At 45.2% G+C, this 17192-nt stretch overlaps 1 protein-coding gene across 5 annotated transcripts in view; it reads left to right on the forward strand.

Moving 5' to 3' along the window:
• Positions 1–17192, forward strand: part of RAPGEF4 (Rap guanine nucleotide exchange factor 4) — a 325014-nt gene that overhangs the window by 244116 nt on the left and 63706 nt on the right. The gene's annotated exons all lie outside the window — the stretch shown is intronic.

Below are 17192 nucleotides of genomic sequence, written 5' to 3' on the forward strand. Positions count from 1 at the left end.
ACCGTGGAACCATACCCTTATACATTAATGTATACTATGTCACATATGCAGTAGACACAGGTGTTTATTATACATGGGCATATTCTACAGTACATATACATATATATATATATATATATATATATATATATATATATATATATATATATATATATTAGCTTTGTCGCCTTTAAAGAAGGGGGGGCCCAAACACATTTCCTGCACAGGGGCCCCAAGCTGTCTGTGTCCGCCCCTGGCCTCAATTGTACTCGCAGCTGGTAGATGTCTGCGAGTACAATTGATCTCCGGGAGCCGGCGCGCTGCAGCTTCTCTGTGCCGGCTGTCAGCTTGACAGTCGGCACAGAGAACAGCTGACTCCCGTTCCCCGCGGCACACCCGACCATGTGTCGCGGCACACTAGTGTGCCGCGGCACACTGGTTGAAAAACACTGATCTACTGTATATAGAGGTGTTATCAGTCATTGTACAGGAGGAGGAGGTGAGCTGTGATATCACCTACTGTGAATGGTGGCTCCTGTGTTATATACTGTATATAGAGGTGTTATCAGTCATTGTACAGGAGGAGGAGGTGAGCTGTGATATCACCTACTGTGAATGGTGGACCTTGTGTTATCTACTGTATATAGAGGTGTTATCAGTCATTGTACAGGAGGAGGTGAGCTGTGACATCACCTATTGTGAATGGTGGATCCTGTGTTATCTACTGTATATAGAGGAGTTATCAGTCATTGTACAGGAGGAGGAGTGTTGTGAATTCTGTTGTCAAGCTCCCTCCTGTGGTCCGGAATGGTGCTTCGGCTGGTTCTGTCCATGGGCTTCCTCTGGTGGTTGTGAGTGGAGCTGCGGCTTCTGAGTTTCCTTCCACAGGTGACGAGGTTAATTCGTTAGCTGGCTGCTCTATTTAACTCCACTTAGATCTTTGCTCCATGCCACCTGTCAATGTTCCAGTATTGGTCTTGTTCTCTCCTGGATCGTTCTTGTGACCTGTCTTCCCAGCAGAAGCTAAGTTCCTGCTTGTTTTTCTCTGGTTTGCTATTTTTCTGTCCAGCTTGCTATTTTGATTTTGTCTTGCTTGCTGGAAGCTCTGGGACGCAGAGGGAGAGCCTCCGCACCATGAGTCGGTGCGGAGGGTCTTTTTGCGCCCTCTGCGTGGTCTTTTTGTAGTTTTTTGTGCTGACCGCAAAGTTACCTTTCCTATCCTCTGTCTGTTCAGTAAGTCGGGCCTCACTTTGCTAAATCTATTTCATCTCTGTGTTTGTAATTTTCATCTTTACTCACAGTCATTATATGTGGGGGGCTGCCTTTTCCTTTGGGGAATTTCTCTGAGGCAGGGTAGGCTTTATTTTTCTATCTCTAGGGCTAGCTAGTTTCTTAGGCTGTGTCGAGTTGCATAGGGAGCGTTAGGAGCAATCCACGGCTATTTCTAGTGTGTGTGATAGGATTAGGGATTGCGGTCAGCAGAGTTCCCACGTCTCAGAGCTCGTCCTATATTATTAGTAACTATCAGGTCATTCCGTGTGCTCTTAACCACCAGGTTCATTATTGTCCTTACCACCAGGTCATAACAGTACAGGTGGCCCAAAGTATTAATGCATCTCAATAGAGGGATAAGAGAAATGCTGAGACCATTTTTTTTTCTTTGCAGTGTGTTTTGTCTCTCTTTTCCCCTTTACCTCTGGGTGGTTCAGGATACAGGTGTAGATATGGACATTCAAGGTCTGTCCTCTTGTATGGATAATCTCACTGCAAGGGTACAAAACATTCAAGATTTTGTGGTTCAGAATCCGATATCAGAGCCTAGGATTCCAATTCCTGATTTGTTTTTTGAGGATAGATCTAAGTTTCTGAATTTCAAAAATAATTGTAAATTGTTTCTTGCTTTGAAACCTCGCTCCTCAGGTGACCCTGTTCAACAAGTGAAAATCATTATTTCTTTGTTACGTGGCGACCCTCAAGACTGGGCATTTTCCCTTGCGCCAGGAGATCCGGCATTGCGTGATGTTGATGCGTTTTTTTCTGGCGCTCGGATTGCTTTATGATGAACCTAATTCAGTGGATCAGGCAGAGAAAATCTTGCTGGCTCTGTGTTAGGGTCAGGATGAGGTAGAGATGTATTGTCAGAAGTTTAGGAAGTGGTCTGTACTCACTCAGTGGAATGAATGTGCCCTGGCAGCAATTTTCAGAAAGGGTCTCTCTGAAGCCCTTAAGGATGTCATGGTGGGATTTCCCATGCCTGCTGGTCTGAATGAGTCTATGTCTTTGGCCATTCAGATCGATCGACGCTTGCGTGAGCGTAAAGCTGTGCACCATTTGGCGGTATTATCTGCGCATAGACCTGAGCCTATGCAATGTGATAGGACTTTGACCAGAGCTGAACGGCAAGAACACAGACGTCGGAATGGGCTGTGTTTTTACTGTTGTGATTCCACTCATGCTATCTCCGATTGTCCTAAGCGCACTAAGCGTTTCGCTAGGTCTGCCACCATTGGTACGGTACAGTCAAAATTTCTATTGTCCATTACTCTGATTTGCTCTTTGTCATCCTATTCTGTTATGGCATTTGTGGATTCAGGCGCTGCCCTGAATTTGATGGACTTGGAGTTTGCTAGGCGCTGTGGTTTTTTCTTGGAGCCCTTGCAGTATCCTATTCCATTGAGAGGAATTGATGCTACGCCTTTGGCCAAGAATAAGCCTCAGTACTGGACCCAATTGACCATGTGCATGGCTCCTGCACATCAGGAGGATATTCGCTTTTTGGTGTTGCATAATCTGCATGATGTGGTCGTTTTGGGGTTGCCATGGCTACAGGTCCATAATCCAGTATTGGATTGGAAATTTATGTCTGTGTCCAGCTGGGGTTGTCAGGGGGTACATGGTGATGTTCCATTTTTGTCTATTTCGTCTTCCACTCCTTCTGAAGTCCCGGAGTTTTTGTCGGATTACCGGGATGTATTTGATGAGCCCAAATCCAGTGCCCTACCTCCTCATAGGGATTGCGATTGTGCTATCAATTTGATTCCTGGTAGTAAGTTTCCTAAGGGCCGACTGTTCAATTTATCTGTGCCAGAGCACGCCGCTATGCGGAGTTATGTAAAGGAATCCTTGGAGAAGGGTCATATTCGCCCGTCGTCGTCACCATTGGGAGCAGGGTTCTTTTTTGTGGCCAAGAAGGATGGTTCTTTGAGACCTTGTATTGATTACCGCCTTCTTAATAAGATCACAGTCAAATTTCAGTACCCTTTGCCGCTGCGGTCGGATTTATTTGCTCGGATTAAGGGGGCTAGTTGGTTCACCAAGATAGATCTTCGTGGTGCGTATAATCTTGTGCGTATTAAACAGGGCAATGAATGGAAAACAGCATTTAATACGCCCGAGGGCCATTTTGAGTACCTGGTTATGCCATTCGGGCTTTCCAATGCTCCATCAGTATTTCAGTCCTTTATGCATGACATCTTCCGAGAGTACCTGGATAAATTCCTGATTGTATATTTTGGATGATATTTTGGTCTTCTCGGATGATTGGGAGTCTCACGTGAAGCAGGTCAGAATGGTGTTCCAGGTCCTTCGTGCGAAATCTTTGTTTGTGAAGGGGTCAAAGTGTCTCTTTGGAGTTCAGAAGGTTTCATTTTTGGGTTTCATTTTTTCCCCTTCTACTATCGAGATGGACCCTGTTAAAGTCCAGGCCATTTATGATTGGACTCAGCCGACATCTGTGAAGAGTCTGCAAAAGTTCCTGGGTCTTTGCCTCCGATGTTCATGCTGCCGATCTGGTTCGTGCCTTTCATTTGGCTCGTCCTGGTCGGCCTGGGGGCTCTGGTGAGGGTTCGGTGACCCCTCCTCAAGGGGGGGGGGGGGGGTACTGTTGTGAATTCTGTTGTCAAGCTCCCTCCTGTGGTCCGGAATGGTACTTCGGCTGGTTCTGTCCATGGGCTTCCTCTGGTGGTTGTGAGTGGAGCTGCGGCTTCTGAGTTTCCTTCCACAGGTGACGAGGTTAATTCGTTAGCTGGCTGCTCTATTTAACTCCACTTAGATCTTTGCTCCATGCCACCTGTCAATGTTCCAGTATTGGTCTTGTTCTCTCCTGGATCGTTCTTGTGACCTGTCTTCCCAGCAGAAGCTAAGTTCCTGCTTGTTTTTCTCTGGTTTGCTATTTTTCTGTCCAGCTTGCTATTTTGATTTTGTCTTGCTTGCTGGAAGCTCTGGGACGCAGAGGGAGCGCCTCCGCACCGTGAGTCGGTGCGGAGGGTCTTTTTGCGCCCTCTGCGTTGTCTTTTTGTAGTTTTTTGTGCTGACCGCAAAGTTACCTTTCCTATCCTCTGTCTGTTCAGTAAGTCGGGCCTCACTTTGCTAAATCTATTTCATCTCTGTGTTTGTAATTTTCATCTTTACTCACAGTCATTATATGTGGGGGGCTGCCTTTTCCTTTGGGGAATTTCTCTGAGGCAGGGTAGGCTTTATTTTTCTATCTCTAGGACTAGCTAGTTTCTTAGGCTGTCGAGTTGCATAGGGAGCGTTAGGAGCAATCCACGGCTATTTCTAGTGTGTGTGATAGGATTAGGGATTGCGGTCAGCAGAGTTCCCACGTCTCAGAGCTCGTCCTATATTATTAGTAACTATCAGGTCATTCCGTGTGCTCTTAACCACCAGGTCCATTATTGTCCTTACCACCAGGTCATAACAGAGGAGGAGGTGAGCTGTGACATCACCTATTGGGAATGGTGGATTCTGTGTTATCTACTGTATATAGAGGTGTTATCAGTCATTGTACAGGAGGAGGAGGTGAGCTGTGACATCGCCTATTGTGAATGGTGGATCCTGTGTTATCTACTGTATGTAGAGGTGTTATCAGTCATTGTACAGGAGGAGGAGGAGGTGAGCTGTGACATCACCTATTGTGAATGGTGGATCCTGTGTTATGTACTGTATATAGAGGTGTTATCAGTCATTGTACAGGAGGGGGTGAGCTGTGACATCGCATATTGTGAATGGTGGGTCCTGTGTTATCTATAGTATATAGAGATGTTATCATTCATTGTACAGGAAGAGGAGGTGAGCTGTAACATCACCTGTTGTGAATGGTGGGTCCTGTGTTATCTACTGTATATAGAGGTGTTATCAGTCATTGTACAGGAGGAGGAGGTGAGCTGTGACATCACCTATTGTGAATGGTGGATCATGTGTTATCTACAGTATATAGAGGGGTTATCAGTCATTGTACAGGAGGAGGAGGTGAGCTGTGACATCACCTATTGTGAATGGTGGATCATGTGTTATCTACAGTATATAGAGGGGTTATCAGTCATTGTAGAGACGGTGGAGGTGAGCTGTGACATCACCTATTGTGAATGGCGGATCCTGTGTTATCTACACTATATAGAGGGGTTATCAGTCATTGTAGAGAAGGAGGAGGTGAGCTGTGACATTGCATATTGTGAATAGTGGATCCTGTGTTATCTACTGTATATAGAGGTATCAGTCATTGTACAGGAGGAGAAGGTGAGCTGTGACATCGCATATTGTGAATGGTGGATCCTGTGTTATCTACTGTATATAGAGGTGTTATCAGTAGTGTTGAGCGATACCGTCCGATACTTGAAAGTATCGGTATCGGATAGTATCGGCCGATACCCGAAAAATATCGGATATCGCCGATACCGATATCCGATACCAATACAAGTCAATGGGACATCAAGTATCGGAAGGTATTCTCATGGTTCCCAGGGTCTGAAGGAGAGGAAACTCTCCTTCAGGCCCTGGGATCCATAGGGATGTGTAAAATAAAGAATTAAAATAAAAAATATTGATATATTTACCTCTCCGGCGGCCCCTGAACTCAGCGCGGGTAACCGGCAGGCTTCTTTGTTCAAAATCAGCGCTTTTAGGACCTGAGAATCACGTCCCGGCTTCTGATTGGTCGCGGGCCGCCCATGTGACCGCCACGCGACCAATCACAAGCCGCGACGTCACCGCAAGCTATTAGCGCGCTCATTTTTGAAAAATGAGCGCGTTAATGACTTTCAAAGACGTAGCGGCTTGTGATTGGTCGCGGCCACGCGACCAATCACAAGCCGCGACGTCACCGCAAGCTATTAACGCGCTCATTTTTAAAAATGAGCGCGTTAATGGCTTTCAAAGACGTAGCGGCTTGTGATTGGTCGCGTGGCCGCGACCAATCACAAGCCGCGACGTCACCGCAAGCTATTAACGCGCTCATTTTTAAAAATGAGCGCGTTAATGACTTTCAAAGATGTAGCGGCTTGTGATTGGTCGCGTGGCCGCGACCAATCACAACCCGCTACGTCTTTGAAAGCCATTAACGCGCTCATTTTTAAAAATGAGCGCGTTAATAGCTTGCGGTGACGTCGCGGCTAGTGATTGGTCGCGGCCACGCGACCAATCACAAGCCGCTACGTCTTTGAAAGCCATTAACGCGCTCATTTTTAAAAATGAGCGCGTTAATAGCTTGCGGTGACGTCGCGGCTTGTGATTGGTCGCGGCCACGCGACCAATCACAAGCCGCTACGTCTTTGAAAGCCATTAACGTGCTCATTTTTAAAAATGAGCGCGTTAATAGCTTGCGGTGACGTCGCGGCTTGTGATTGGTCGCGTGGCCGCGACCAATCACAAGCCGCTACGTCTTTGAAAGTCATTAACGCGCTCATTTTTCAAAAATGAGCGCGCTAATAGCTTGCGGTGACGTCGCGGCTTGTGATTGGTCGCGTGACGGTCACATGGGCGGCCCGCGACCAATCAGAAGCCGGGACGTGATTCTCAGGTCCTAAAAGCGCTGATTTTGAACAACGAAGCCTGCCGGTTACCCTCGGACTCACCAGGGGCCGCCGGAGAGGTAAATATATCAATATTTTTTATTTTAATTCTTTATTTTACACATCTCTATGTATCCGATACCGATACCCGATACCACAAAAGTATCGGATCTCGGTATCGGAATTCCGATACCGCAAGTATCGGCCGATACCCGATACTTGCGGTATCGGAATGCTCAACACTAGTTATCAGTCATTGTACAGGAGGAGGAGGTGAGCTGTGACATCACTTTTTGAGAATGGTGGATCCTGTGTCATTACTTTCCATTGTAATCCTGCATTTGATGATAATACGACTACTCAAAAACTCATATTCACATGCCTTAGCACTACAGAGTGTAAGTAGGACGTGTCTCACAGGGTAATTATGCTGAGAAATGTTAAGACATGCCCCTATTGACCCTGTGAGCACCATCCCTTTGGTAAAAATCATAAACACTAACACTATATAAAAGGGACAAAAAAAATAAAGTTGTACTCTGTAGTGCTATGGCATGTAAATAAAATATGAAATATAAATAGCATTACTTTATAATATGTCTTAGTAGTGAAATCCATTCTTTCCTCCTCCTGGATTGATCTGTCATTCTTAAAATTGTCAATTCACCGGTAAAATCTTCTGTGAATGCAGATTTTCATTACTGAGATAGATGACAGTCGGTGCTTTGAATGTTTTATGGAGAATGGTAACTGGCATTTCAGAACTTGCAGCAGAATGTCTGTGTCTCCCTCTGTTTCCTCCTCTTCTCTCCATAGAATCTTAGAAGCACTTACTGCCATCTGAATATAGATTTTACCCATGAATTGAGAATAAATGATAAGAAGCCGATTTCTCTGATAAGATATAGTACAAAGTTACTTTGTTTCCATTAGTACTACTGAGCTATGAAATAAAATTAAACGGCGATTACTCTTTGAAATTAAAATGTAGCCTAAAATTTTGCAACTTCCCCCTCATCTAAAGATGATTGCTCAGTAACATATATTGGATGTCGGTATTTAAATCTTTATACTAAAGAGGTAAAATCTGGTTGTGATGCATTGTAAACAAATGAGGCCCCTCAATATGAGGAACGCGGAGCCAGAAATGACTTTCTAATCTTTTGAGTTAAATGTTGGGCTGAAAAGAGTCGTCAGCGTATCTCACAATGCAATCATGTCTAATGAGCACAAATTACAATCTGTGTATATTTTGCTTCTTTCCTTATTTTTGTAAACCTTAATCTCTGCTCAAGAGAAGCTATCATTAGCTGGATTTAAAGTAAGTTAATGTAAAATAAGAAAATGCCAAAAATTACAGGTACCTGCGGTGAGTTTGATAATAGCTAGGTAAAAATATATGAAATAATTATATGGCTGGGAAGACTGAGCGAGAACATGACTAAGAGGAACATTAAACTTGTAATTCACTTTTTTACGGCATGTTATTGTGCGGATTGTTTGCAAGTGCCGAAGCTTTCATGTAATACGACAATAACTAGCTCTAATAAATGCCATCTACACTTGTTAAAGAGACGTCATCGTGTAATGTTACAGTTTTATTTATTTGCTGGGAACACTTGATTTTTAATGTACCGGTGTTGATTTTTCTTTGCAGTATTGGAAAGATGTCGTAGACGTCATCAAAGGTTGGAATTGTCCTTAGTGAATTCCTAACATTCTGGGATTACATATTGTGAAGTGACGTGTAGCTGGTGCAGTAATATATGACGAAGATTTGGGTTAACATTTTTTAATTCATATATTGAACAGCATGCCAGAACATAACTGTCACATTGCCACCTGGACCTGCTCCTGCCATGTCTTCTCCTGTCGCCGGGCGCCGCCGTTTTCATTCTACGGCGGCACTGGTAATAAAAGAGGTATTGGAACCGAAATCTCTTGACAGCGCAGACTCTGTCCAGCCATTTAGCTTAGATTGGGGTGGCTGGGACCTGCAGTGCCATCTGACAGTATGGGTGTGTGCTTTCTAGCGGGCGTGATCAGCTCCCTGCTCCAGCCAGTTGGAGAAGACCACACCCTACTTAAGCTTCCAGTTTACTGCTGGAAGCTGCCAGATATAGTCTTGTGCTCCTCTGGGTTAATTATATTAGGCTTAATCCTTGTATTATTGTTCCTTGTTTTGATCATAGCTTGTTTTCGACCGTACTTACGGATTTTGATTTTGTACCTTTCTTGCGCTCTTGGTTCTGTTCTAGCTACCTGACCATTCCTGCCAGCCTGCTTCACCGAACAGCAGCTAAATCCATGGCCCTAGCCAAAGAGTCCCTGTTTAAGTATAAGATGTCCAAGCAAGGTAGTCGTGGACGAGCTTCAGTCCCCACTCGCCTCGGCATCCTACAGTCAACTCGTGTCCCAGTCTCGGTGTGCTGTTGTGTGTGAGATGTATCTCGCTTACTTCTGGTCCACAGGCCTCTTCTGACTCCAGTAATCCCGCTTCTTGAAACAGGGCAGCAAGCAATCCAGGAGACGCAAGTTTTTTTTTCATGGACCCATTGACTTGCATGGCCGAATGCTTTCCGATTTACACATGCAAATCGTGCGTGCTGTGATTTTGTTTCTCTCTTGGAAAGACTTGGCCCAAGAACAAAATCGGAAATGTGCACAACCCCATAGAATAACATTGGACCGAGTGCGAAAATATGGTTGTCGGTACGAGCCCTAAGGCTAAGTAATAAGTTTATGGCACACTTGAAGGTTCAGAGAAGTGAAGCGCAACCGATGACTCAAGAAGAGGTGCCCAGAAAAGAGAATGCGAGAGCAATGGGAACATAAGAGGAGATGATCAGTGAATGTATATACTCGAGTATAAGCCGAGATTTTCAGGCCATTTTTTTAGGCTGAAAGTGCCCTGTTGTGATTAGGTAATTCAGTACCACAATGGACATAGAAGTCAGAGCACATACAGTGACCTGACAATAACCCAAAAACATAGAACGAGCTCTGAGACGTGGGAACTCTGCTGACCGCAATCCCTAATCCTCTCCAACACACACTAGAGGCAGCCGTGGATTGCGCCTAACGCTCCCTATGCAACTCGGCACAGCCTGAGAAAGTAGCTAGCCTGAAGATAGAAAATAAGCCTACCTTGCCTCAGAGAAATACCCCAAAGGAAAAGGCAGCCCCCACATATAATGACTGTGAGTTAAGATGAAAAGACAAACGTAGAGATGAAATAGATTAAGCAAAGTGAGGCCCGACTTTCTGAACAGAGCGAGGATAGGAAAGGTAACTTTGCGGTCAACACAAAACCCTACAAACAACCACGCAAAGGGGGCAAAAAGATCCTCCGTCCCAGAGCTTCCAGCAAGCAAGAAAAACCAAATAAGCAAGCTGGACAGAAAAAAACAGCAAACAAAATAACAAAAGCGGAACTTAGCTATGCAGAGCAGCAGGCCACAGGAACGATCCAGGAGGAAGCAAGTCCAATACAAGAACATTGACTGGAGGCCAGGATCAAAGCACTAGGTGGAGTTAAATAGAGCAGCACCTAATGACTTCACCACATCACCTGAGGAAGGAAACTCAGAAGCCGCAGTACCACTCTCCTCCACCAACGGAAGCTCATAGAGAGAATCAGCCGAAGTACCACTTGTGACCACAGGAGGGAGCTCTGCCACAGAAATCACAACAGTACCCCCCCCCTTGAGGAGGGGTCACCGAACCCTCACCAGAGCCCCCAGGACGACCAGGATGAGCCATATGAAAGGCACGAACAAGATCGGGAGCATGGACATCAGAGGCAAAGACCCAGGAATTATCTTCCTGAGCATAACCCTTCCACTTAACCAGATACTGGAGTTTCCGTCTTGAAACACGAGAATCCAAAATCTTCTCCACAATATACTCCAACTCCCCCTCCACCAAAACCGGGGCAGGAGGATCAACAGATGGAACCATAGGTGCCACGTATCTCCGCAACAATGACCTATGGAATACGTTATGGATGGAAAAAGAATCTGGAAGGGTCAAACGAAAAGACACAGGATTAAGAACCTCAGAAATCCTATACGGACCAATGAAACGAGGTTTAAACTTAGGAGAGGAAACCTTCATAGGAATATGACGAGAAGACAACCAAACCAAATCCCCAACACGAAGTCGGGGACCCACACAGCGCCTGCGGTTAGCGAAACGTTGAGCCTTCTCCTGGGACAAGGTCAAATTGTCCACTACATGAGTCCAAATCTGCTGCAACCTGTCCACCACAGTATCCACACCAGGACAGTCCGAAGACTCAACCTGCCCTGAAGAGAAACGAGGATGGAACCCAGAGTTGCAGAAAAACGGCGAAACCAAGGTAGCCGAGCTGGCTCGATTATTAAGGGCGAACTCAGCCAAAGGGAAAAAGGACACCCAGTCATCCTGATCAGCAGAAACAAAGCATCTCAGATATGTTTCCAAGGTCTGATTGGTTCGTTCGGTCTGGCCATTAGTCTGAGGATGGAAAGCCGAGGAAAAAGACAAGTCAATGCCCATCCTAGCACAAAAGGCTCGCCAAAACCTCGAAACAAACTGGGAACCTCTGTCAGAAACGATATTCTCTGGAATGCCATGTAAACGAACCACATGCTGGAAGAACAATGGCACCAAATCAGAGGAGGAGGGTAATTTAGACAAGGGTACCAAATGGACCATCTTAGAGAAGCGATCACAAACCACCCAAATGACTGACATTTTTTGAGAGACGGGAAGATCTGAAATAAAATCCATAGAGATATGTGTCCAAGGCCTCTTAGGGACCGGCAAGGGCAAAAGCAACCCACTGGCACGAGAACAGCAGGGCTTAGCCCGAGCACAAATCCCACAGGACTGCACAAAAGAACGCACATCCCGCGACAGAGATGGCCACCAAAAGGATCTAGCCACTAACTCTCTGGTACCAAAGATTCCAGGATGACCAGCCAACACCAAACAATGAACCTCAGAGATAACTTTATTCGTCCACCTATCAGGGACAAACAGTCTCTCCGCTGGGCAACGATCAGGTTTATTAGCCTGAAATTTTTGCAGCACTCGCCGCAAATCAGGGGAGATGGCAGACACAATTACTCCCTCTTTGAGAATACCCGCCGGCTCAGATAAACCCGGAGAGTCGGGCACAAAACTCCTAGACAGGGCATCCGCCTTCACATTTTTAGAGCCCGGAAGGTACGAAACCACAAAGTCAAAACGGGCAAAAAACAGCGACCAACGAGCCTGTCTAGGATTCAACCGCTTGGCAGACTCGAGATAAGTCAAGTTCTTATGATCAGTCAAGACCACCACGCGATGCTTAGCTCCTTCAAGCCAATGACGCCACTCCTCGAATGCCCACTTCATGGCCAGCAACTCTCGATTGCCAACATCATAATTACGCTCAGCAGGCGAAAACTTCCTGGAAAAGAAGGTGCATGGTTTCATCACCGAGCAATCAGAACCTCTCTGCGACAAAACAGCCCCTGCTCCAATTTCAGAAGCATCAACCTCGACCTGGAACGGAAGCGAAACATCTGGTTGACACAACACAGGGGCAGAAGAAAAACGACGCTTCAACTCTTGAAAAGCTTCCACAGCAGCAGAAGACCAATTGACCACATCAGCACCCTTCTTGGTCAAATTGGTCAATGGTTTAGCAATACTAGAAAAATTGCAGATGAAGCGACGATAAAAATTAGCAAAGCCCAGGAACTTTTGCAGACTTTTCAGAGATGTCGGCTGAGTCCAATCATGGATGGCTTGGACCTTAACAGGGTCCATCTCGATAGTAGAAGGGGAAAAAATGAACCCAAAAAATGAAACCTTCTGAACACCAAAGAGACACTTTGATCCCTTCACAAACAAAGAATTAGCACGCAGGACCTGAAACACCGTTCTGACCTGCTTCACATGAGACTCCCAATCATCCGAGAAGATCAAAATATCATCCAAGTATACAATCAGGAATTTATCTAGGTACTCTCGGAAGATGTCATGCATAAAGGACTGAAACACTGATGGAGCATTGGCAAGTCCGAATGGCATTACTAGATACTCAAAATGGCCCTCGGGCATATTAAATGCAGTTTTCCATTCATCGCCTCGCTTAATACGCACAAGATTATACGCACCACGAAGATCTATCTTGGTGAACCAACGAGCCCCCTTAATCCGAGCAAACAAATCAGATAACAGCGGCAAGGGGTACTGAAATTTAACCATGATCTTATTTAGAAGGCGGTAATCTATACAAGGTCTCAACGAACCATCCTTCTTGGCCACAAAAAAGAACCCTGCTCCTAATGGCGACGATGACGGGCGAATATGCCCCTTCTCCAAGGACTCCTTCACGTAACTCCGCATAGCGGCGTGCTCAGGCACAGATAAATTAAACAGTCGACCTTTTGGGAATTTACTACCAGGAATCAAATCGATAGCACAATCACAATCCCTATGCGGAGGTAGAGTATCGGACTTGGGCTCATCAAATACATCCCGGTAATCAGACAAGAACTCTGGAACCTCAGAAGGGGTGGATGACGAAATAGACAGAAATGAGACATCACCATGTACCCCCTGACAACCCCAGCTGGACACAGACATGGATTTCCAATCTAATACTGGATTATGGACTTGTAGCCATGGCAACCCCAACACGACCACATCATGCAGATTATGCAACACCAGAAAGCGAATAACCTCCTGATGTGCAGGAGCCATGCACATGGTAAGCTGGGTCCAGTACTGAGGCTTATTCTTGGCCAAAGGCGTAGCATCAATTCCTCTCAATGGAATAGGACACTGCAAGGGCTCCAAGAAAAACCCACAACGCCTAGCATACTCCAAGTCCATCAAATTCAGAGCAGCGCCTGAATCCACAAATGCCATGACAGAATAAGATGACAAAGAGCAGATCAAGGTAACGGTCAAAAGAAATTTTGACTGTACCGTACCAATGGTGGCAGACCTAGCGAACCGCTTAGTGCGCTTAGGACAATCAGAGATAGCATGAGTGGAATCACCACAGTAGAAACACAGCCCATTCTGACGTCTGTGTTCTTGCCGTTCAACTCTGGTCAAAGTCCTATCGCACTGCATAGGCTCAGGTTTATGCTCAGATAATACCGCCAAATGGTGCACAGATTTACGCTCACGCAAGCGTCGACCGATCTGAATGGCCAAAGACATAGACTCATTCAGACCAGCAGGCATAGGAAATCCCACCATGACATCCTTAAGGGCTTCAGAGAGACCCTTTCTAAAAATAGCTGCGAGCGCACCTTCATTCCATTGAGTGAGTACGGACCACTTTCCAAATTTCTGACAATATACCTCTATCTCATCCTGACCCTGACACAGAGCCAGCAAATTCTTTTCTGCCTGATCCACTGAATTAGGTTCATCGTACAGCAATCCGAGCGCCAGGAAAAATGCATCAATATTACTTAATGCAGGATCTCCTGGCGCAAGAGAAAATGCCCAGTCCTGAGGGTCGCCACGTAAAAAAGAAATAATGATCCTAACTTGTTGAACTGGGTCACCAGAGGAGCGAGGTTTCAAAGCCAGATATAGTTTACAATTATTTTTGAAACTCAGAAATTTAATTCTATCTCCAAAAAAACAAATCAGGAATAGGAATTCTTGGTTCTAACATAGAATTCTGAACCACAAGGTCTTGAATATTTTGTACTCTTGCCGTGAGCTGATCCACACATGAAGACAGACCTTTAATGTCCATCGCTACACCTGTGTCCTGAACCACCCAAATGTCTAGGGGAAAAAAAAAGCAAAACACAGTGCAGAGAAAAAAAAATGGTCTCAGAACTTCTTTTTTCCCTCTATTGAGAATCATTAGTACTTTTGGCCTCCAGTACTGTTGTGATTAGGTAATTCAGTACCACAATGGACATAGAAGTCAGAGCACATACAGTGACCTGACAATAACCCAAAAACATAGAACGAGCTCTGAGACGTGGGAACTCTGCTGACCGCAATCCCTAATCCTCTCCAACACACACTAGAGGCAGCCGTGGATTGCGCCTATTGCTCCCTATGCAACTCGGCACAGCCTGAGAAAGTAGCTAGCCTGAAGATAGAAATTAAGCCTACCTTGCCTCAGAAATACCCCAAAGGAAAAGGCAGCCCCCACATATAATGACTGTGAGTTAAGATGAAAAGACAAACGTAGAGATGAAATAGATTAAGCAAAGTGAGGCCCGACTTTCTGAACAGAGCGAGGATAGGAAAGGTAACTTTGCGGTCAACACAAAACCCTACAAACAACCACGCAAAGGGGGCAAAAAGACCCTCCGTACCGACTAATGGCACGGAGGTACACCCTCTGCGTCCCAGAGCTTCCAGCAAGCAAGAAAAACCAAATAAGCAAGCTGGACAGAAAAAAACAGCAAACAAAATAACAAAAGCGGAACTTAGCTATGCAGAGCAGCAGGCCACAGGAATGATCCAGGAGGAAGCAAGTCCAATACAAGAACATTGACTGGAGGCCAGGATCAAAGCACTAGGTGGAGTTAAATAGAGCAGCACCTAACGACTTCACCACATCACCTGAGGAAGGAAACTCAGAAGCCGCAGTACCACTCTCCTCCACCAACGGAAGCTCATAGAGAGAATCAGCCGAAGTACCACTTGTGACCACAGGAGGGAGCTCTGCCACAGAAATCACAACAGTGCCCCTCTCGGCTTATACTCGAGTCATTGTCCCAGGGGGTCGGCGGGGGAGGGGGAGCGGCAGGAGTGGCGGCTGTCACATCATACTCACCCCTCCTGGCGCAGTCTTTGCACATCCCTGCTTCTCAGATGGTCTCCAGCGCTGGCAGTGTTCAGCTGTCACATGATACCGCCCATTAAAGTAATGAATATGGATGCGCCTCCACTCCCATAGGCGTGGAGCGCATATTCATTACTTTAATGTGCGGTACCATGTGACTGCTGAACACAGGAACAAGCTGCCGGCGCGTGCCGGAGATCATCTGAGAAGCAGGGACATTCAGAGAGACCGCCAGGAGGGGGTGAGTATGACAAGGGAGGGTGAGCCATGCGATATTTACCTATTCCCGTTCCACCGCCGGGCTCTGTCTTCCGCGTCCTCTGGCTGTAACGTTCAGGTCAGAGGGCGCCCTCTGCCTGAATAGTCACTCCAGGGACCTAGAAGGCACAGCGGCGCGCGGCGGTGGGACAGGGACAGGTGAATATCGCAAGTGTAGGGGGCCTGAGCCAGCGGCGACACCAGCACCTGGCGCCCAGCGACGAGAGGTATGTTTTGTTTTGTTTTTTATCGCAGCAGCATATGGGGCATATTATTCTATGGAGCATCTTATGGGGCCATCAACCTTTATGGGGCATATTATTGGGCCATCAACCTTAATGGAGCAGCATATGGGGCATATTATGGGGCCTTATTAACCTTTATGCAAGATTATATGGGGCATATTTTTTGTATTGAGCATCTTATGGGGCCCATCATGGGGTGTATTTTGTATAGAGCATCTTACGGGGCCATCATGAACTGTATGGAGCATTATATAGGGCTCCTGATTCAATATGGATATTCAAAAACATTTAACCTACTGATGTCTCAATTAATTTTACTTTTATTGGTATCTATTTTTATTTTTTAAATTTACCAGTAGCTGCTGCATTTCCCACCCTAGGCTTATACTCGAGTCATTAAGTTTTCCCAGGTTTTTGTGTCCTAATTAGGGGTCTCGGCTTATACTCTGGTTGGCTTATACTCCAGTATATACGGTAATATCTTCAAAAAACAAAATGGCAAACAAATTACCAAATATTGCAAAATAATTAAACATGCCTATTAATCTTTACAGTTATTCTTTCTTTTGCTTTTCTCAGTCCATTTTATGTTCTTTTGTCCATTCCTATTGGCTGACATTTTATGTAAAATGACTAAAGCAGCATATATCCAAGAAGTATACATAAAGCAGCATTAAAATCTTCAGAATTTATTTTTCTGTTAACTAAACATTATATCCAATGCCACAAGATGGCACTCATGTACTTTTTTATCTTCAGTAAAAAATAAAATCTACCGCTATATTGACCTATCCTTTGAAAACAATGTCTGTCCGCGAAATTTGCTACTTGTCTAATCCATTTTAACAATCATCTAAAACTCTTCACTGTTTAGATATTTTCGTAGAGATAAAATGTCACTTAATGCAAATGAAAAAAATCCTTAATACAGTATAATTCTTTTAATCCAACGAAAATAGGATCCGATAGGCGCTTTGTCATAAAATATTCCAGATTATGAGATGGTGATAGAAAGGTTGTTTTTTTTGTGTAGGATTCTCTTTTAGTGCAGTAATACATTTCATTTTGATGGATTTTGTTTAATATTATTATTATAGGGCATGGACTTCATGAGGT

The sequence above is a fragment of the Ranitomeya imitator genome, chromosome 7 (genome assembly GCF_032444005.1).
Source record: "Ranitomeya imitator isolate aRanImi1 chromosome 7, aRanImi1.pri, whole genome shotgun sequence".
Lineage (NCBI taxonomy): Eukaryota > Metazoa > Chordata > Amphibia > Anura > Dendrobatidae > Ranitomeya > Ranitomeya imitator.